The sequence below is a fragment of the Mus caroli genome, unplaced genomic scaffold (genome assembly GCF_978045245.1).
Source record: "Mus caroli unplaced genomic scaffold, Mus_caroli_1 scaffold_12, whole genome shotgun sequence".
NCBI classification, from domain to species: domain Eukaryota; kingdom Metazoa; phylum Chordata; class Mammalia; order Rodentia; family Muridae; genus Mus; species Mus caroli.
The window spans coordinates 90,042,109-90,066,193 of record NW_028227267.1 but is presented as its reverse complement, the minus strand read 5'-3'; the positions used below and the strand labels follow the sequence as shown (position 1 = coordinate 90,066,193).

The following is a 24,085-nucleotide window of genomic DNA, read 5'->3' as shown; positions in this document are numbered from 1 at the left end:
GCCATCTTCTCAACCTCCCAAAATTAACAGATTTAAAATCTGTAGTGGGAGTCAGTATCCTAGAGAACCAAGAAAGCTGATTGATACCTCGACCTTCAGGTAGGCAGGATAGAGGCTAGGAGAAGTTGGTGTTCAGTTTGAGTCTGACTCAGGAAATTCTTGGCATGGAGACTCTCAGGCAGGGTGAGGTGGCCTGGAGAGGTTGACACTTAAAAATTGACATATGAAATTATGCATGAAGTTGACCCAAATGACTATGAATATCAACACAGAATTCTACTTGGTGTTATATTAGTTGGAATACTCTGACTTATAGGTGTAAGTAATATTTTAGTTTGAATTGAGGTTTTAGTCACTTTTTTTTCTAATGTTGCTATTAGATCACATCACAGATTAAGAACACTACAGATTTTATTTACATATTTCTATTACAATTAATCATGTGTTATAAATGTACACATGAATTAAATAGCAAAGATTTACACACAGTATTTTCATCTCATACATATGTATATCTGTGTGTATGTTTGTATATACATATGTGTATATATATGTATATATACACACAAATATATGTTAAAGTTATGGGTTTAGTGTAAAAGAGGAAGAGGGAATTGTAGAAATTTAAAAATCACACTTTTCCATTATATTGTTTAAAAGTTTGTCATAAGTATTTAGTGATTCTCCATGAAAGTTGGAGCTATTGAAGAGAACATGGTAACCACAGATAGTCAGCCTAAATAAAAGCCCTGGAAAAAATTATTTTTCTGATTTAGTGATGATGCAGTTGTTTATAGGATTGGTACAGCTATTTCTTTTGTGATTTATTTCAAAATGGCTCATTCAAAAAATAAAAGAGAAGGGAGAGGAGAAAGTGTCTGGAGAGAGGTGGCAGGAGAGAGATTAGACACTGTTCAAAGCAGAGGAGTACTAGATGGGGAACAAGTGAATGGAGAGAGGGGTTGATAAGAAGAGGAGGAACAGTTGTAAGTTCAATAGTCCAACTTGGCATTGACTCAGTAGAATGGCTTAAAATGAGAGTTTGCAGCTATTTACCAAAACCATCACTTACAGACCATATGAAGGTCAACAAAATGTAGAAAAGGGTATGGGTGCTTCAGTCCTACTTGGAAGGGGGAACAAAATAATCATGGGAGGTAGAGGGTGGGAGGGACTTGAGAAGAAGAGAGGAGGGGGAGAGAAAAAAGAGGGGGAGAGAAAAAAGAGGGGGCAGGATTTGGTGTGGGAGGAGACAGCAATGTGTACAGAAGGTCTAGAAATTGAACAGCGATGTGTAGCAATGGGGAATGGGAAACGGGGTTAGCCACCAGAAAGTCCCAGATGCCAGAAAAGCAAGAGGATTCCAGGACCTAACAGGAATGACATTAGCTGAAATATTCAAAAAGCGGGGAGAACATCTGCAGAGACCATGTCCAGAGGTTAGGCACTGGTTGAGGGGTGGGGCCACCCACCCTTCAAAAATTTAACCCATAATTGCTCCTGTCTAAAGGACACACAGGGACAAGGAGTGGAGCAGAGACTGAAGGGGAGCTGTCCAGGGACTGCCCCACTTGGGGAACCTTCCCATGTGCAGCCACCAAACCCAGATACTTGCTGATGCTGGAAACTGCTTGCTGACAGGAACCTGATGTAGATGTCTCCTGAGATTCTCCATCAGAGTCTTATGAATGCAGATGTGGATGCCTGCAACCAACCTTTGGACTGAGCATGGGAACCCCAATGGAGTAGTTAGAGAAAGTACTGAAGGAGGTGAAGAGGTTTTCAACCCCTTGGGATGAACAACAATGTCAACCAACCAGAACCCCCAGATTTCCCTGGGACTAAACCACCAACCAAGAATACACACTGAGGGACCCATGACACCAGATGCATATGTGGTGAAAGATGGCCTTGTCTGGCATCAATTGGAGAGAAAGCCCTGGGTCCTGTGAAGTGCGTGGAGGAGCAGCCTTGTGAAGACAGGGGAGGGGCTTTGAGTAGGGGGATATTGGGGGAGAGGCCAGGAGGGGGACTAACATTTTAAATGTAAATAAACAAAATAACCAATGAAAAAAAGTGTTTTCCTTATAACTCAGGTTGCATTCAATCAACTTCAGTTAATGTCACATACTGCCTTTTTTTTTCTTTCAAATTTTTATTAGGTATTTTCCTCATTTACAGTTCAAATGCTATCCTGAAAGTCCCCTATACACTCCCCCCCAAACTGCTTCTGTAACCAACCACTCCCACTTCCTGGCCCTGGGATTCCCCTGTACTGGGACATATAAAGTTTGAAAGACCAAGGGGCCTCTCTTCCCAATGATGGCGGACTAGGCCATCTTCTGCTACATAAGCAGTTAGAGAAACGAGTTCTGGGGGTACTGGTTAGTTCATATTGTTGTTCCACCTATAATGCTTTTTTTTAACCATCTTGGTTGTTCACTGGTCAAGTAGCAAAGCAGACAGTGAGTAGGAAGGTTATATGTTCTTTGGTCACATTTGCCACCAAAAATTTCTCATATAGTATTGCTTAAATCTGAAAATTGGGTAACGTTAATTAATAGAATATACACCCATGAGAATCATCTTTTCCTTAGTTTTATTAGAAAACCAATATGTGTTTTATCTTAATTGTTTTGCCTAATCTGTTTTTTTATAAAATTATTGGATTCTAAATATTTTGTATACAAATAAATGTCATACTTTGTGTTGTTTAATTAGAGCTCAGCCAAACTAATAATTTTTAAAGTAATATTTACAAAATCCAAGACATTTCGCAAGATTCTAAGAAATGATTGATGACACTGCTTTTCTTCCTTGTTTGTCTGATATTCACATTGTTCCTGGTCTAAATGGGAAAATAAACGTTTTATTTTGACCCAAAAACAACAACTCAAACTCCCTTTTATCTTGGGCATAAAGTACTTTTGTAAATCTAATATATGAACAATTAGAGCATTCACCTTTCCAATTTAGAAAATGAGGTCTAATAAATCTACCTTACTATTAGAGTAATACCAAGTCAAGTGTTTTTCTCAGTGGGTAACAAATTTGGCTTTGTTGTTTGGATTATGAAATAAAACAAAATACAATTTGATACTATATATTGCTGATATGCCAACTTAGTCTTTCCTGGAGAGTGTCATTAAATAGCTACTTAAATTCTTTGCCTGAGAAACTGAAGAATTATTTTTTTAAATAATTCTTTAGCATTGTCTTCAGTGATAATGCTAGAAATATACTGATGCCAAAGATAAAAGGTCTTTGGATCACAGGCTGTTGACATAAAAATTTCACAAGAGAGTACATTTTCTCTCTGACAAATGCACTTGAAATAAGAAACTATAGGTATCTCAAGTATGAGACATAAGACACAAAAAGGCAAAATACTTGTTATTTCACTCTAAGTTGAGTAACCTATCCAATGTCATTTTTTAATTTCACATCATTTTTTTATTCTTTAATCTTTTCTTCAGCCCAGGTCAATGTCTTAAAGATAAAATACATCATCATCATCATCATCATCATAAAATTCACTTGGCTTAGAATATCTCCGTTGGCTATAGTTGGGTTCTGACATGATTCAAAGGATAAGATTTTTGGTACCAATACATTTATAATAACATTGTTAGTATGTCCAAATTTCTACAATAAAGAATATCTTTAAGTATTTCTAAAACATACTTTTGTAAATATTATTTGATCAGCTAAAATCTTAAGAAAAACATTTAGGGTCATATTTTCCCTCAGTTATATCAATAAATAGGATTTAATGATATGCTAAATTTATTGCATACAATTTAAAATAGTTTTATAGATTACATGTACAGTCAGATATAAATATCATCTTAACATTTGGACTTAAGAATTTGTTCTGATTTTTTTCAAAGTAGATTTAGAATTTTGTGCAAAGATTTATTAATGTTTTTGATAATCATATGTTATTTTCAAAAACTGCAACAGGAGGAATTTGCTTTATTTGGGTGGGAGGATGCGAGGTTGTCTTGTGAATATGGATTTTGAATATTCAATTCTTTTTATAGTTTTAGTAGAAATACTTTTTAATCGAGGGAGTATAAGGTACCTCAAAACTTCTTCTTATAAATAATTTTAAGCTAAATCACAGCCTGCAGGATGTTTTGCTGACACTGGTAGTGTAGAGAGGAAGTACCTGAGACCAAGGACTGCTAAGTGAAGTTACTTTAATATTAAGCACCTAGCAAGCAATGGAGCCAAGATTTTTACTCAGGGCCTGTGAATACTATGAATCAAAAGTGCTTTAGTACTCTTTCAAGAAAGATAGATCATGAATTATTCTGTAAGCTATCAAGAAAGACAGATCCTCTAATTTCCTCCCTGTAGTGATAGCAGATACAAATATTTGTGTTCATTTAACTACTGCTTTTCCCTTTGTAATCTACTACTCGATTCAAGACTGATAACGTAACAGTTATATTCAAATAATAGCAACAAGACACCCTCACCCATGCATACACATGCATTTTTTGCACTGAGGAAGCTTATTTACTAGGGGCCACTATAAATCAACATTCTTTCAAGCAGTCCACTGACTTATAGGTTAGAAAGCTGAATATTGAGAGGCATATGCTGTCACTTCTAGAAAGTCTTCATAAAATTTGAAATGACTGATAGAAAGAAATCCAAATAAGTTCACTTAGATGGAATCAATATCCTGGTGCTGATATAAAGTATTAAAATCTTGACAGGAGAATTGCCTCTACCCCAGGGATATACCTGCAGAACAGAAGACAGGCCACCTGCTTGCTCTTAAGACCACTGTATATACATTGCACTCAAAATGCAGAGTGATCGCTCTTTTATTCTCTCTCAATTTCTCTTGGTCCTTCTTCCTCTCACTCCCTCTTCCTTCCACCCACCACCCCTCCCTTTCCCCCTCTCCCACTCCCCCCTCCCCCCACCTCTCTCTTTCTCTCTGCTCTGCTCTCTTCTATCTGTGCAATGTAAACTTAAATTGGTTCTTTTATTGTAAATCAGTCATATTTATTTTACTTCCGCAATGGTATATCATGATCCTCTGACTCAAAAATGCATATCTTTCTTTTACTTTTATTTGGAATTTCACAATAATATGTTATCAGGCTACTTATTGGTTTGGCCCTGGCATATATATTCATCAGAATACTTTATGTTCTCAGGAAAGTTGAAATAACATACTATACCTACTTGAAATGATGTCTCCCTCTCCCTCTCTGTGGTGCTAACAATTAATTACAGGATACGGTTTTATTTAGAATATCTTAGTAATAACATTTCCAAACAGTCTGACCTTGCTTTGAGATGTAACCTACACAGAACACAGCACACCCACCTGGGATTTGTAATACAAGCATGCCTTGGATACACAGCATCACACAGTCCGTGGTATGCATGATTCCAGTACAGAAAAGAAAACCCCAAACTCAGTCCTCTGCATCTCATTTGGGTGTATACAACACACACACACACACACACATATGTATATGTGTGTGTGTATATACATATATATATATAATTGGATTTGCATTTATAGATAAAAATACATAGAGTCTACTCATAAATAATGTAGTTGTTACAAAGCTCTAAGCTTATTCCTGTTCTTTTCTTTTCTTTCTTCTTTTTCTTTGTAATAAGTAAGATGAGGATTGCTGTTTTGTAAGCTTCAGTGAACAAAACAGAGGTGGAAAAACATTAGTTGATGTGGAGAAAAGATAGGCTTCCCTTTTGAAAATTTTAAAACCCTGAGCACATTCAATGTACGCCGCACTTAATGTATTGTTCAAGTCTTTCCTGCACATCCAATTTTTATGAGAACCTTAAAAGGCTTCTAGTAGACAGTTTAATCACATTTCCTCTTTACCACTTGAATGTGTGCTTCTCCTATGGAGGTCATTGTCATAAAAAGGCAACTTGCTTGCTTTTCTGTCTGCCTTTTCATTTTTTGGAGGAAGGGCAGAAGATTTGAAGTACTGAAAAATATAAGAAAACCCATATCACTTACACCATTATGATACTGTTTTTTTTTCTCCCAATAAAAGCTATCATTTTTATTTGTAAAGCATATATTTCTACATTTCTAGATGTGGAGCCATCTTCATAACTGCTTTACATGGGGAATAATGATCACTACTACTAATACATACATAAAGAAAGGAGAAATTTTTATATTACCTTATGAGGGTGAACTCAGGTATTAAAGTCTTGACAGAAGAATTTTCTTCACTCCAGGGATATACCTGCAGAACAGAAGACAGACCACTTGTCCATGTAAGTCTTTGTAAAATCTCCAAACAGCTTTTCGAAAAATCAGATTTCCTGTTATGTATAGCTTAAGACAACTACAAGTAATACAGGTGCCAAGAATTTTGAAAGGAAGAACGCAGCAGTGTCCTCCCTTCTTCATATTTGCTCCTGGTAAATAATTTTAGTTGAAAGTTCTAGCCGACAGAACCTAAGCAAACACGTGATCGAATTTACCCTCCTAGAGAATATTTTACAACAGATACAAGTGGAGAATATACATTTTCACTGTTCTGTAAAAACTACACAAAACTATAATTAAAGTTGCAAACAGAGCTACAGTTACAAATGACTGAAACTATGGATTGAGATAAGCATATCAAATAGCATGAAAGTCAGGTAGAAATGGCCAACTACACCCTGCTTTTTAGAGAGTGGTTCAAACATTGTACAGAACTTAATCAGGCCAGAGCAGTCGAACTGAGATGAAACATAGTATAATTCATCAGAAAAAGCTAACAATGTGATTACTGATCTCTTATCAACAAGTCATCAAAAAGAACAAGCAAAGTTCCCATTTTAACCACGTGAGAAGTATGAGAGGATACACTTAGCCTTTTCAATAGCACTGAAATTTACATGGCTTAGCTCCTTGAGAGGCCTCAAAATCTCCTTATTTTTTATTTAAACTGACAGGAATTCCGAAGTACATCACATGGTACACTGAACATGAAATCTTCTACCTTAGGATTCCCCTCTACATAGTCTCATATCCCTCTTATTATAAATAATATATGTGGTCCAAAATATACAATGTACTGATACAGTCCAAAAGGGACATCATTATATTTTAATAGAGGAATGAATATCTGTAAGTGTATGTGCCAACTGTTATGGTATAGGAAATCATTGACAGTATCCAAAACAGATGAAAACATGCCAATGTTTAAATTGTCTTAAAACATTGGAAGTGCCTAAGTTAATATGAGTTATTCAATATAATAATATGAATTCATTTTAACATGTAATTTATAAGGAACTTGGTTTTGAAGCACAATGGTAATAAAATAAAAATCAAGTAATGGGAATCTTTGATTATATTACTTGATATGGGAGCTTACTATGGAATAGAAGTTCTGGGCACAAGTCACACTCCATTGTCACTTTCCTGAGTGCTGGGAATATGTGCATATGACACTGTGTCCCACCTCAAAACAATCATTTAAAATAATATAAATAACAATAATTGGGAATTTAATATTTTATAACTACATATTTGATATGTTGAGCTTCAAATTCTTTTGTATATTTTAAAAAGCAAAATAGCTTAGAAAGTAGTGTATTTTGCAGTAATATCTGTAATCTATATGAACATTATTTTAATATATTTTGAACAAGACAAACTACATAATGTGAACTTGTCCAGGCATAATAATCTCATAGTTTTACCTCTTCGTGCTCATTGTAATATGTATATCAAACTGGGATGAAATCTATGACTCTTGACATTCTCTCTGGTGTAAATATACCACATGATTTGAATTTGAGAGAATAGTCACTATGAGTGTTCCTTTACACTACCCCATACTCACAGACAACACATTCATTTATTAGCTCAATGATGATTAGCATGCTTACTAACTTTTATTTTCACCTTAGCAAACATGTATTGTGGGCTGAATGGTGTTCCAGTAGAACCTCGAAATCTGAGTTATTTATAAGTCAGTCTGTGACTTAATCTGGACATGAGGTTCTTTAACAAAGAAACTATTTTTTTTTTATCAGTCAAATTTATATTAGTAAAATCTCAGCCCGCAACATGCCCACACAATGAACTCAAAACTCAATTGATATAAACACAAGTTACACATCTAGATGGGGCAGATGAACCCTAATTACTATTTAAACATCTATCTAAGAAATCCCAATACTTCTGAACTCAAAGACTGTATGGTTCTGTCTCCCCTTCCTCTCCTATAAGTTCCATCTTATCTCTTCCTCTCCCTCTGTCTCTCTCTTCATCGCAAAGAAGCAATGTTAAAGTGAGGTCGAAAAGGTGGAATTTTTTTTTGTTTTGTTTTTGTTTTATTATTTATTTATTTTTATTACGTATTTTCCTCAATTACATTTCCAATGCTATCCCAAAAGTCCCCCATACCCCACCCCACTTCCCTACCCACCCATTCCCATTCTTTTGGCCCTGGCATTCCCCTGTATTGGGGCATATAAAGTTTGCAAGTCCAATGGGCCTCTCTTTCCAGTGATGGCCGACTAGGCCATCTTTTGATACATATGCAGCTAGAGACAAGAGCTCCGGGGTACTGGTTAGTTCATCATGTTGTTCCAACTATAGGGTTGCAGATCCCTTTAGCTCCTTGGGTACTTTCTCTAGCTTCTCCATAAAAGGTGGATTTTAATTCACTCTGGCTCCTTTCTATGTCAAGAAAAAAATTTCAGGCAGAAGCCCCAAGGAGGAGATACAGTGTAAAGACAACAACGAAGACAGCCATTTACAAGGAATGGGAAGTTGTTCCTGAGAAATCACACTCAGTAGCACCTTAATTCTGACCCATATTCTACAAAGAAGCAAAACAATATCATTTTTTTTAACTGTTTAAAAAAGTCACTCTACAATGTGTTCTTAAAGCAGTCCCAGCAAATAAACTCACCAGGGAATTGACAATGTTTTGAAATTTCATCTCTATTTTATCGTTCCAATTTAAGTAGAAACATTGAGATAATTGCCCCCAAATAAAGACTTTATTATATTCCATGGAAAAGTGTCCCTCTGAGAATTAAAATATCGACACCTGGAAAGATGTCATTTGTAAGCCATAATGCTGTTCAAACACATTTCCTAGGCCTGTTTCACTAAATCTTTTTTGAACCTTCCTATGAGGTCTCTCTGGGAACTCTTTAAGTTATTCTTCCGTGATTCCTTCTGTGAGTATCATTTCTCAAAGAATTCAAGGTCATGTACAAGAAGATGCTTTCCTAGCAAAGCAAACTATGTGGCACATTTAAGTACATGACAAATAACGATGGAATCACACTAAAACCTCTTCACAATGTCTCTCCGAATACACGTGCTGCGCAACTGCCTGCCTTGCTGCTAAAACAGTCTTCTAACATGATCTTTTAAACACTCCGATAATTAAAAAAGTGCTTGGATCGTCTCCAAGAGAGACTACCTCATGCCAGTGTTATTACAATGAGATTCCAGAATGGCAATTCTGGTTCTTGGTGGCACAGATCATCCTTGGTAACTAAAGCTAATTAACATAGCAATACAAATCTTAATCCAGGAAGCTTACAAGTAGAAAATCCAATTAAAGTGATGTGACATTAATTACAAGACAATAGGAAGGTTGGATTGAGAGCCTAGTGACACAGGCTGAGCATCACAATGGTTGTATGTGTGCATAGAGTGATCAGTGGCAGTAATGGCTGCCCACTTCCCTGCTTACAATAATTACTCAAGAGGCACTGTGAGGGTTATTTTTAACAATATTTTAAACATGTTTTAACTCATCTAAAGAACAATACTATGTAATAAGAACATGATTTACTTCTCTTCACATGTTTTTAATTTATACAGATATATAAGTAAGAGAATAGGATATTGTAATAGAGAAACACTATGGCACAGAGAAAAGATCAGATGCAAACCCAAGAGTGACTCACATAAAAAGAACATGTTCTTGGGCAATTTATTAATTTGAAGATACTTCTTGAAAAATGTTTTCCCAATATAAAATTTGAAAATTATTTTTATTTTTATTTTATTTTATTATTTCCCTTCCCAGTTTTCTCCCCACAAGCCCCCATCCCCTCCCACCCACCCTGCCTCTATGAGGGTCCTCCCCTACCCACCCACTCACTCCTGTCTCACCACCCCCAGCACTCCTCTACCCTCTACCCTGGGGCATCCAGCCTTCACATGATCAAGAGTTCACCTCCCATTGATGCCAGATAACGCCATCTTCTGCTAAATATCCAGCTAGAGCTATATGTATTCTTTGGTTGGTGATTTAGTTCCTGGGAGCTTTGGGGTGTCTGGTTGGTTGATATTGCTGGTATTCCTATGGGGTTGCAAAAACTCAGTGTTGTTATTGTCATGGCTGTGATTAACTAATGACTATATGAAGATAATAAACACATGAAACCATTCAATTACACCAGGACTAAGATATCTTATTCAGGGGCAAGTTTTGTTTTAGAAATAATCATTGGGAATTCTTAGAAAAGAATTTCTAAGCTATTCTATATTTAGTCATGAAATATTTGCATGCTATAAATGTTTTGTAATAGGTGTATAAATAACTTTAAAGCAACTAATTATGCAGCTAACAAAGGAGGCATTGAGCATGTAACAAGAATGAGAAAAGATGTACAAAATCAACTTTAAAAGATAGAAGGTCAAAAATAGTAGTTGAAGAAAATAAGAACCTTCTACTTGCAAGCTAATAAATGAACAGGAATGAAGTTAAGACCCTTCCATGAAGAAAGGATACCTTAGGTTACAGTGTTACTGTGTTACAGATATTTAAATGATATCTGTATAATAGGTCCTTTCTCATAGTACTCCAAAAACAATATAGTTGAAAGGTTAAAATATTAAGAAAATGCACATAATATATATTAGGGAATCTATTCTGGATATCATATATGGTAGAGTCAGTAGACAAACAAAAATATAAATGAAGGCTTTTAGGATATTAAATATGGGAAAATTAGTTTTCGACTAAAAGCCAATTTACTTTTTAAAGACTAGTCTAAATACTTATCTTACCTCTTCAAAGGAATCATTAGCTACCTACTTCCAGAACTATATTCCCTAGACTATTTAAAAGTGAGCAAGACACTTTATCTGCCTCAGTACAGGGGAATGCCAGGGCCAAGAAGTGGGAGTGGGTGGGTGGGGGAGTGGGTGGGGAAGCAGGTGGGGGACTTTTGGGATAGCATTGTAAATGTAAATGAAATAAATACCTAATAAAAAAAATAAAAAAAAGTGAGCAAGACTAAAATATAGAAAGCTTAACTACACTGATGAAAGAAGAGATTTGAAATTACCTTGGGGAGTATATGCCTTTTATTTTTATTCTTTGTATTCTTTCTGTTTCTAATTTTACAATTACAAATAAGATGCTTAGATCTTTAATTTACATATATATATGGAATATATACATTGAATTATGTTTGTATTTGTGCCATTCACTTATTCTTCCATAAAATTTTGTGCGATTTGAATAGATCTAAGGCTCATTTTCTTTATCTGAGAATGCCATTCAACTTACATAACTTCTCTAAACTGTTGAAATACTAATATAACAAGGAGAAATTCCTAAAAATAAGTCTGTGCAACAGCATTTTGTTAATACTGACCATGTAAGGAGTTAGCACTTTATATATGTAACATGTGGTATATGTGTGCTTGTAGCTATATAATTATGCTATATTTTAATGATTTGATACATATTTTCTCTTTTTTTATTAGATATTTTCTTCATTTACATTTCAAATACTATCCCGAAAGTTCCCTATACCCTCCCACTGCCCTGCTCCCCAACCCACCGACTCCTACTTTCTGGCCCTGGCATTCCCCTGTACTGGGTCATATAATCTTCACAAGACCAAGGGTTCTGATTTAATTCTGGCATCAGTATATTTTGGAAATATCACTCAAACATTTCTTCAGCAAGTAGCTTCCCTAGTATAGTCACAGACTAGAGACTCCAATTTTCGGAAGCATAAGTAGGCATATACACAGTACTTCGGACAGGTATTTTGCATTTATAAAACCTTCGGACAGGTATTTTGCATTTATAAAACCTTCGGACAGGTATTTTGCATTTTCTCTCCACAGAAAGCACATGCTTAACAATGTAATATGTAGTATAGTTGAAAAAAATCACATTCTAGTGAAAACTCTGAAACATTTCTAGAGCTTGAAAGGGCCAATTCTTTTTTCCTATTATACTCACTGTCTATAGAAGTAATTTTCCCTCATCAGGTTTGTACTATACTTGAAATTCCAATAAAACTTCCTGATGAATTGGTGAAATGGAAAGAATTGTAAACATGCAAAAATTATTTATTGATTCTTGGAAGTCATTTGAATAGCACCGATTAATTAAACTAACAAAATAGTATAACTGCCAACACTCAAACCTTGTTTCCTTGACAAAGCAAGCACACCTGAGTGGTTCAGGCAACTTAGATTTTGAAACTGAGCCAGCTGTTTAATTTCTCTATGCCTCAGTTTCCTTATATTCTAAAATGAAAATGGTGCTTTTATTCTACTGAGCAGAAACTAATGAAAAGTATATATATAAGTTCTGTCTACAGATGCCCGCATGTACTAAACCATGCTATCTATTATTACTCGTCTTTAACACGGGTATTAAAATTCTCTGTTCCATAGAAAGCTATGTAGCTATTATGGTGGTTATGACAGGTTCTTTCGGGTACAATTTACAAAATAAAACATATTTGAGTTGAAAGCATACAGAGCTACGTACATTCTGGAACACAGTTACAATATAATCTACACAACTAAACGATGTGTTGTTTTTCTTATTCTACTTACTATCTCCAGTTAAAAAAAATGTTTGTAAGTGGTTATAAGAGAAGCAGAGATATTAGTTTATATACTTTTGATTTACGGTCTTTAACAAAACTCTGTGGACACTGCTACTTAGGGACCATTTGGAGTGCACACTGTATTGTTTTGTTTAGGATGGTTTGCACATTTGCCCTGAAGTCTTGCTCGATACTCAGGACAGCTCAACTCAACAGGGAGAATAAGCATTTCACACCTGTGAGAGAAAAGAGAGGAAGCACAACTAGATTCTTTCACAGCCCCTGTTTGTCATGCTTTGAATGAGAAGTGCTGTTTCATGCCATTGCATTCTCTAGTTGAGGACCAAATATGTTTGTGTGTGTGTATGTATGTATGTGTGTGTGTATATATGTGTGTGTGTGTGTGTATTTTATTTTATTTTATTTTTTTACTATGTCCTCCTTCAGAGAGCTTCATTGGTTTGTCTTTCCATGAAATTTCTTTTCTTTTGCTTCCTTTTTATTGGATACTTTATTTATTTACATTTCAAATGCTATCCTTTTTCCCAATTTTCCCACCAGAAACCCACTATCCCATCCTCTCTCCATCTGCTTCTAAGAGGGTACTCACCGAACAGTCTACCCACTCCTGCCTCTCTTCCTTGGCAGTCCCCTATACTGGGGCATAAAGACTTTACAGGCCCACATATGTGGCTGGGGCCATGGGACCCTCCATGCATACTCTTTGGTTGGAGGTTTAATTCTTGGGAGCTCTGTGGGCTGGGGGATTGGTTGGTGGTTGATATTGCTGTTTTCCAATGGGTTGCAAACCCCTTCAGGTCCTTCAGTACTTTCTCTAACTCCTTCATTGGAGAAACCTATGCTCAGTTCAATGGTTGGCTGCAAGCATCTGCCTATATATTTTCAAGGCTCTAAAAGAGTCTCTCAGGAGACACCTATATCAAGCTCCTGGCAGCATCACTTCTTTGCATCCACAATAGTGTCTGGGTTTGGTGACTGTATATGGGAAGGATCCGCAGGTATGGCAGTCTCTGGATGACCTTTCCTTCAGTCTTTGCTCCACACTTAATCTCAGTATCTCCTCCCATAGGCATTTTGTTTCCTCCTCCAAATAGGACTGAAGTAACCACACTTTGGCTTTCTTCCTCTTGAGATTCATGTGGTCTGTGAATTGTATCTTAGGTATTCTGAGCTTTGGCACTGATACCAATTACCAGGGAGTGCATACCATGTGTATTCTATTGTGATTGGGTTACCTCACTCATGATGATATTTTCGAGTTCTATCTATTTGCCCAAGAATTTCATAAATTCATTGTTTTTAATAGCTGAGTAGTACTCCATTGTGTAAATGTACCACATTTTCTGTATCCATTCCTCTGTTGAGGGACATCTGGGTTCTTTCCAGCTTCTGCCTATTATAAATAAGGCTGCTATGAACATAGTGGAGCATGTGTCCTTATTACATGTAGAAGCAGCTTCAGGGTATATGCCCAGGAGTGGTATATCTAGGTCCTCAGGGAGTAGTACTATGGCCAACTTTCTGAGGATTCTCCAAACTGATTCCCTGAGTGGTTGTACCAGCTTGCAATCCCACCAGCAATAGAGGAGTGTTCCTCCTTCTCCACATCCTTGCCCCCATCTGCTGTCACCTGAGCAGAGAGAGTATCTATTCCTGAAGTCTGTCTATTTATGTATCAAATTCCACATCCTTGAAGCTATTATTTGATTTTGACTTTGGCTTTACAGTTTAAAATATTTCACTTATCAAATTAAGAGAGATATACTGGAAACTTCATTCTTTACATTTATTTTGTAAGCTATATGATACAATAAAGTATTCTGAATAGTAAACTAGCTTACACAATAACTATTCTGAACTTAACTTTGAAATTTCCATCTGAAATAATATCATGTTTTCTCCAAATAAAGTCTCTGCTTCAATAGTAACTTTAATTAAGGATAGTCAAAAATAATGAATTTAAAAATTCTATTTAATATTCTTAAGTTGTTCAATTTGGAAAAATACCAACTAAATAAAACTTTACTTCTGATGTTTTCTGGACTTTCAAAAAGACAGACAAACAAACAAAAATAAAACAAACTGGCATAATTAACTGTTCTTTGCCTCACCAGTATATTTTGTTTATGTATATGTTCACAACAAGGAACTAAGAACTTATGTCAGTTTATGAAGTATGTATTTTTGGCCCTTTAAGCACAGCACAATTCCCTAAAAGCATTGATCATCTTTACTTAAAAAGGAAGGCTCCATTATTAATTCTGAGATCCAACTAAGACAGTTTTTTATGTAAACAGCAGCATTGCAGATTCTAAGAATAACGCTATGATCTTGTGACACCATAATTTCAGAGGCATTCATATGAAGAGGCATCTTTGAAAGATTGATTGAATATATACAAATATTTAGCAGGCTACTGTTTTAGGATGGCTTATATTTATGAAGAGTTCTACTTTTTTGGCTCTTAAAATTACAGCTCACTGGAAATAAGAATTTGTTCAATAGAATTGATTTTGAACACAAAATGCTACGTAATTTTCAATACACCCATGTTATATAAGTGCAGAAGCGTGCATAATTTTATGCTACATGGGATGAGGATGGGAGATTTGTGCTTTGCTTTGCTTCTGCAATTGTCTGGAGAAAAGAAGATGAATTATGAGGTGGTAACAGGCTTTAATTTTTTGATTGAGTGGAAGGATTGTGTTTATAGAAGGTCATTCACTCCTGTGGGGGAAGTTATTAATATAAGAAATTATGTGCTGAGGTAAACTACCTCAGTTAGACAGTGAAATTCATCATTCAAGACTTTTATAGGGAATCACAAAATACATTGTAAATTGAGTGTCTCCCTTTCAAGTGGATTAATGCTATAGCTGGAATTTTCAGAAAGTCCTAAGATTTGATAATAGTCACAGCATACTTAATTTTACCATAATTTATCTAGAATACAAATCCATAGTGATACTGCTCCATGTCTTTTCTATTTCTTGTTTGAGAATGCAGCAAAAGAAAATCCTATTTGTTACTATCATTCATAACAGCTAAACTTGTCCATCTAATGTTTTCTGGGCTCATTAAGTCAAAGTTTCCCTAAACAAGTGCAATTGATCTTCAGATCACAAGCACACAGTCACCTGAGTGGTAATATGTCAGTTCTTGGTATAGAGTTTAAGGGCCACATAAACTAAAATAGGCTATGTTTAGTAACAGTAGTTACATATAAATATTCATGACTATAAGAGTGCAAGTTGTATGTTCTTTTGTTTTTGTTTTTTTGTTTTTTTTTTTCTTTGGTTTGGTTTGGTTTGGTTTTTCGAGACAGGGTTTCTCTGTATAGCCCTGGTTGTCCTAGAATTGTATTTTTGCTCTTTTGCATATTATACTATCTATATCTATGTCTATATTTACATATATATCTACATCTGTATCTTTATTTGTATCTATATCTCTTTATATCTCTATCTCTATACCATCTATATCTATATATATCTTATGCATTATATAAACAACACCCAATTTTCCGCTCTAACTCCTCCCTTATTTTCCCTTTACTCTTTCATCTCCAGTTTGTCTATTCTTCTTTGAAAAAGAAGCCATCAAAACAGTGGAGTGCCACCCATATGTGCATTTGTGTAAGAACCTCTACTGGAGCATGGGTAGCCTCTCAGCAGCCATATCTTTGAATAAAAAGTACTCTCCTTCCCCTAGCATCTATAAGTTGTCAATCATTTCTTAGCTAGGGGTGAGAGCTCATGATCCACTTACCAATCCATTCTGCAATTATTACTGGCTTGATCTTCTGAAGGTATTGAGCAGGGAGTCACAGCCACTATAAGTCAGTGTATATCATGGCCCTGCCAGGATCAGCAAGTTCTGTTTTACTGGAGGCATCTAGTATTCCTGATACAGATTTTTCTCACCAGCTTCCAAAATAATCCTTAAGCCTTGGTGGTAGTCAGTGTGATGCAGATATTCCAGATAAAACTGAGCACTCCAGTCTCTTATTCTCTTTATATTAGTTATTTATGAGTCTCCGTACTAATTGCCACGTGCTGCCAATATAAATCTCTCTGACAAGGGCTGACAGATATATTAATCTATGGGCATAAAGCTAAGAACTTAGGTATCAATAAACTGATTACGTTAACTACAGAAGTACACAATAAAACTAGTTTGAAATTTTGTTTTATGCTCGAGTGGCTAAAATTGAGGCGAGGGGAAAGGGAGGGGGAGGGAGAGGAGAGGAGAGGAGAGGGGAGGGGAGGGGAGGGGAAGGGAAGGGAAGGGAAGAGAAGAGAAGAGAAGAGAAGAGAAGAGAAGAGAAGAGAAGAGAAGAGAAGAGAAGAGAAGAGAAGAGAAGAGAAGAGAAGAGAAGAGAAGAGAAGAGAAGAGAAGAGAAGAGAAGACATGTGCTGGGGTGGTTTTGAGGAAACTAGAAACACTCACTTATTGTTGATATGTAGAGTGTGAAAGTTGGGAGAAAATGCCTTTCCAACACATCTAGGCTATCAGAATAAAAAGGCCCTGTATCACATACAAGTTACCTCTTCTTGAGCTGTTGGGCAATGCGGCCCCATAGACCTTGTGCTCCCTGACTATCACCAACCCCTCCCAAGGCGAAAAAAACAGGCTATTTTCTTGCGAGTGTACTCTCCAGATTTTTTGTTTTTACTTTTTTGAAAAAAATATAATATATAGAATATGTCCTACCATTTTCTGTGAATGAAAAGTCAAGAAAGTTTTAGTAAGGAAGGGAAAGACTGGTGACTTGATCTTTTGACAAGTATCTTAGATGTCAGAAGAATTACTACAAGTGGTATTTAGAATATAAAACATTTTTTTTTCTGGTAGTAAATCAAGGCTGAACAGGCCAGAAGAGCTGGTTCAGCAGCAATAAATTGCTATCATAACTCACTGGTGAATAGGAACCTACTGAAAGCATGTAAGTTTTTGAAGTTCTCCAGAAAAGGAAAGAGTCAGAAAATAACATGACTAAGCATGTAGCCTAGGAAATGCCAGGAGAAAGACTATCCCAGGGATCCCAAGCAAAAAGATACATAAGGTTATAAAAGATAGATAAGGAAGGATCAGTTCTATGGAAGAAAAAAAGTAAAAAGAGAGGGATTGAATACTTTCTAAATGTAATTTACAAAAGAATATTTGGAACATCTACCCTAGATGTATAATCTCACTTTCTTACTTAGATTCTTTCATTTGTTTGGCATTCATTCACTTTTAAATTTTAATTATTAAAATAAATTTAAATTTAAATATATTTTGGTCATATTCTCTCCCACTCCTCCAGGTTCTTCCAGATTCTCCCTGTTACCTACCCAAATTTAAGTAATTTCTTCAAATACAAACAAAAATACAATGCAACCATAAAATCTCCCAAAACCAAGGAAAAATAAAATAAAACCACACCAAAAAGGAAAAATGAACAAAACTAAAAACATGACAGAAACATAACCAAATAAAATAATAATAATAATAATAATAATAATAATAATAATAATAATAATAATAATAAATATGCTGGTAAACTACCTTTGAATTATTTCTAGAATGGCTAATATTCTCAGTGTCACTCTATAGGATACAACTGAGTTTTCCTCTCACAGTAGATATAAGTGACAATGTAATTGTAGTGTTTACTCTAGGGGCTGAGTTTTCATTTATTCATATATTCATTTTTTTCATTCATTTATCTATCCATTTATAAATATATAACAAAATTAAATTAAAAAATAAAATAAAAATAATCACATCAAAATCAGACAAGCCAAAGCTACTTCAGGAAAAATGCCCCAACAGAAGGCACAAGAATCAGAAAACTATTTGCTTGCACACTCAGAAATATCATAAAAACAGTAAACTGTAAGCTTTAATATATCCTGAGAGGGCCTGAAGCAGACCTATCCAGGCCCTGTGCACGCTTCTTCAGTTTCTGTGAAGTCTTTTGAAGTCTGTTTAGGTTGATTTAGATGGGCATGTCTTCTTGGAATCCTCCATATTCTTTAGCTCTTATACTCTTTCTACCTTCACAAAATGACTCCTCATGTAGTTCTTCTATACTCAAGTGTTTAGTACATTGTATCAGATAAGCTTTCATCAGGAGTAGAGGGGAACAAATATAGATATCATAGCCAGATATTATGCAGTGAATATGATACTTTGGAATATTCAGCCCTAAATAGAATTTCTCTATGTCCTTTTAGTATTTAAAGTAGGAAATTTAGTTTGTTTTTTTTAAGATATTAGTGATTAACAACAACTAAACATTAAAGAGTATGCCTTAGTAATATTTGATGTGAGGATCTGATTTGTTGAAATTAGGTTCCTAGTTTTTTCTCCCAGACCCATGCTTCCAAAAATAAGACTGAAACTCTATATGTATTTACAAATACCTTGGCCATATAGCTTGGATCTTCTTTGATTAGATATAATTTAAAATATCCCATTTATTCTAGCCTACCTTCTGCCACATGGCAGATATATGTGCTCAGACACCAGGTGTCCATCTTATCACATCCCCTGAGCCAAACTTCTGCCTTGCTCTATCCCAGAATTCTTTCTGCCTCCTGGATGCCTTCTAGTCTACCCTTTCCTATAGGCCACAGGCTTTTTTCATTGACAGGTGATGCATCCATCCAAATAATATAGCAGCTCTTTTCTCTACACTGTCCTTTTTTATCTTCTTTGTGGACTGTTCAAAAGAAAACAGAGTGTACTGAGGGCAGAGGTACCACTTTATCGTAGTGCATAGTCATCAGGATCCTGTAAGTGTAAACCAGGACAAAAGTGTCAAGGCTATTAATGGCTTATAAAAAATTTAACTATATATATAACATATATGATGACAACGTTGTTTATATAATCAAGTAATTTGTTTCTCTGGATATTTTATCAAGAAATATGTTGATGTTATCAAGAAAATACATGTAGTATAATTTTCACCTTTCTGTGAATAGATTCTTTCTCTTATACCTGTTACCTGTATTGTATATTATACTAAGAATTTGTAACTTCTATGCAAAAGCTTCTTTTTATCCTGATTCACAATGAGTAACTTTGGGAAAATACAAATAGCATGCCGACACATTTATTTCACCAAAGCCCTCTTGAGATAATGTCTGAATTTTCATCAAGACTGTAGTGATTAGTGTTTCTGATTATGGTAATCAAATAACTCATTAGTGATTGCGTTTCAGAGATGATTTAAAATATAAAATGTTTCTAGAATATGGTGAGTCATTTGTCTTATGCTCTTCAAAGACTGGGGAAAAAATGAAAGAACAATTTTGGCTCATAAAATTATGCATTGATAAAAATATATACAACACAACCGTGCCCCACTTTTATAGACACATGTTTTCAAAGTCTTAGTATCATGGCAGTTGCTTTAAAGAGTATGCTTTTATATACGATGCATCAATTGAGCAAAAATTGTTGCCTGGTCTAACTTGACACCAACATAAACCATCAACTAAGGAAAAAGCTTTCAACAAGTGACGAGTATGATTTATTAATATATGTGAAGTTGCCAAGTGAAGTAAGAGGATGTAGGTGTTGGCTTTCTTCCTACGCGAAATTTCATTTACTAGTAGTTTCAGTTTAATGAGCAGTACAAACTAAGGTTTTGCTATCTTTCATGTGTCCTCTTTTACAGCTTGTTTAAAAGTTTGTAAATATTTGCTGAATGTGCCCTTTATTAAGTGTTTGTGCATAGTTTGATTTTTTTTCATCCTTGGGCAAATTTCTTTTGTTATGGGTAGCTATTTATTTTAATAAGACAGTGAACAAATTTGTATTCTTCGGCATGCTTTAGAGAACTCACCAGGGAATAAGAATGGCAAAGATGCTCTGTATTGTGAGAGGATATGTACAATGTCAATAAGCTTAAAAGCACAAAATGCAAATTGAGAAAGTTTACTCAAGTCTCGCTTATGATCAACTCTTAATTCAAAGGAGTGTAAATTATAAGGAGTAATTTCATATATTAAATGTATATGTCCTATTTATATTTAAATATATATAACACAACTAGAACATGTATATATGTTTATATATATATGTATATAATGTATAATGAACACCTATATTGAGAGTATTTACTTTTATATTCATAAGACCCTCCTTTCTAATTGAGGCTTAAGGAAATGATTGATCTTTTGGATGCCATAGATTCTGAGCATGGATCATTGTGAAAGTAATTTCCAAATTTTGAGTATCAAGTTAAATAGCAAGTTTCTTAAGATTTTATGAAAATTATTGAGTGAAATGTATCTTCCCATAAGTATAATGGCCATCTGATTTGAATTAACCTAGGGATTAAAGTTCCGTAGGTTGACAATTCTTTATTACCACTTCCTTGATAATTAAAGGATCTTTTATGCTGTGAATCTTGCTGATTTGTCTTTGACTCAGTTATTATAAACCAAATTAAGATAAGTCTTATCTTATACCATGTAAGTGAAATGAAATATATCAGTCATTGACCTCGACATATTCTATTCTACATAAGTCTCTGTGATTTATTTCCCCCATTAATATTGAAGGTTAAGAAAGAAATCTATGCATCCCTTTCACCTTTAACATGCCACAAGTCTAACAAATATGGAAGTCCCTTGAATTAAAAAAAAAGTTGCTATAAATCCTTACTTGCAAGTATGGATTTAAGTACATATTCTATGTATTGACTGAGTGTCCCTGTCATGGATTGCAAAGGGAACACCATCTAATAGCTCTTTAAACAAAGTAGAACCTTAAAGAAAGTCAAGGAGGAACTGAGAATTACTGAGTCCAGTGTCAAATATATGATCCTGTTTACTATAATGACTCTTAGTTTTTTATACTGAGTCCCAAAATAGTCCAGGTTTTGCCCAGTTACTTCTTTCTTTTCATTGCACACCAGTGCACACAGAAGGACAGCCACTTCCTTTCTAGGAATTGGAAAGCGCAGCCTACACACACATAAACTGGAATGCATGTACACACATATATTATTGCTCACTGCACACATCTGACAATACGTAGACAGGCCCCACATGCAGTAGAATACAGGTTCAACTATAAGTCTTACAAATAACATTGTAGAGAAGATCAAAACACATCAGAGCACACTCACAAGAAACCTTGTAAGGCCTACACAAGTTTTTCTGTAAATGTGTGGTATGGCAGGTTGCAGGGTGTTTACAGGTCCTATAAAATGATTCAGATGCAAAAGGTCAAAAGGTATGGGTTGAAGGTTTGTGAGATAATGTGTTCCACAGTGCCCTGGAGATCTTCAGATCTGGGCAGAATATTTGAGTCAAATAGCTTGGCAAAGAGATAAGAAAACATCACAAATTAGTGTTGATGATCTCATTTTCTGTTCTTATCAAGCCTCCTAGTAATCAAATGATAAGTGAAAGATAACAGATATTGTTTAAAGTATCTAATGGAATCTTTGCCTTCACTGGTGAAGAGTCAAAAAATCCATTCAGCTTTGTCACATCCTAATCATTTGAAGATGACAAATAGCTTTTATAAAAAGTTTGTAGTTGTAATTGAGTGCTATTAGATGCTAAAAAAAGATCAGTGCTTCAAAGGCATTGTGATTTATACGAAGTTTATGTATGTATACTTGTGTCACTGTATCTTAGAAGTGTATGCTATTATTTTTCTTGAACTATCTATTGTCATCATTCGGAAGTGGGTTACTGTTGCTATTTTAAAAAAAATATTTTAAACAATAATCTTTTGTATATAACACAATAATTTTGAAAATTTTGTCATACAAACCCACCTTTCTGCTGTAAACATTAGGATGAAATTAAGTATTAATCTCTTTTTCATTGAAATAAATATACTTACTTTAGTTGTATTGTAAGACAAAAATACAATATTCTAAAACAAAGATTCATTATTCTATAATCTTCTGAAGAACTTCATGTTAGAAAAATAAATTGTAACAATGTTAATATTTACATTGGATGATTACAGATTCTAAAATTCAATTATATTTTTAAATCTCTTAAGTGACATTTAACCATACTTTTGAGTACACTTGAGAGATATGGGGAATTGATTACAGTGGTATAATGTAATATGCATCAACTCCTGAAGAATAAAAATTATTTACATATTTACTTTACTTTAGTTATTTAAAAATATTTTTTAGGTAATGGAATTAGTAGGTCAATGAATACCTTTATTTATTAGAGTAAATCATCATGTAAATTTCAGACTTTATGTGATGCTTTGAAAATATCACTGTATATATGCATGTATATGCATATATATGCAAATACACATACACATTTCACACTTGGATTAAATAACCATTGTACTCATGGTCATAGTGCCCTTCAGTCCTTCACTTGGGGACAATTCACCTTAGCAGACAAGAGAATGTTTAAGTCATCAAATGTTTGCAATTCTATGGCCATGAGCTTATAAGGTAAAGTGTCTTAGTAAGGGTTTTATTGCTGTGAAGAGCTATGAGCAGGTCAACTGTTTTAAAGGACAATATTTAATGGGGGCTGGCTTACAGTTTCCGAGGTTCAGTTCATTATCATCATGGTAGGAAATGAGGGCGGCCTGAAGGCTATGGTGCTGAAGGCTCCATGGTGCTGGAGGAGGAGACCGATGTCCACACTGGCAGAGAGCCTGGGCATATTTATGAGATCACAAAGCTTGCACACACAGCGACATACTTCCTCCAGCAAAGCCACACCAATTTTAACAAGGCCCTACCTCCTAATACTGCCACTCCCTATTGGTAAAACATTCAAACACATGAGTTTATGAGCGGCGAAACTTTAAGCTACCACAAACAGTAATAGTTTTACTTAAATAATACTAGTTTGGAGCTGGGAAACAAACAAACAAACAAACAGGCAGATAGACAAAAAAAGAATTCCAAAGATACAGCAGTGACTATCACAGATAAATTGTATTCGCACTGACTATACTCACTGGCACTTCTTGTTTAATTCTATTAGAAAAAAAAAAATTACCACCTTGAAAATTAGCATATTTCTCATGTGCCTTTGTTTTGTTCCTTAAAGTGTATGAACTTTAATTTTAAAACTAGATCTGCAAAATCTTCCCGCTTGTCAGAGATGCAGCCTTGTGCAAACTCGAACTACGGAAGAGTTCCTGTCTAACAACACTCTCATTTACCTAATTTGTGACTCTTTAGTTTGATGCTTTTCAAAAGGTATTTCAAGTACCAGTC

General features: G+C 35.0%; 1 protein-coding gene and 1 long non-coding RNA gene across 6 annotated transcripts in view; one reads left to right on the top strand and one right to left on the bottom strand.

Moving 5' to 3' along the window:
* Pcdh9 (protocadherin 9) overlaps positions 1–24,085 on the top strand; it is an 865,561-nt gene that overhangs the window by 293,174 nt on the left and 548,302 nt on the right. The gene's annotated exons all lie outside the window — the stretch shown is intronic.
* LOC110308922 (uncharacterized) lies at positions 5,928–23,458 on the bottom strand. Its single transcript, XR_002379637.3, has 3 exons — positions 23,397–23,458; positions 6,190–6,254; positions 5,928–5,987 (listed from the first exon to the last, which is right to left on the bottom strand). It is a non-coding gene; the product is annotated as an uncharacterized LOC110308922 (long non-coding RNA).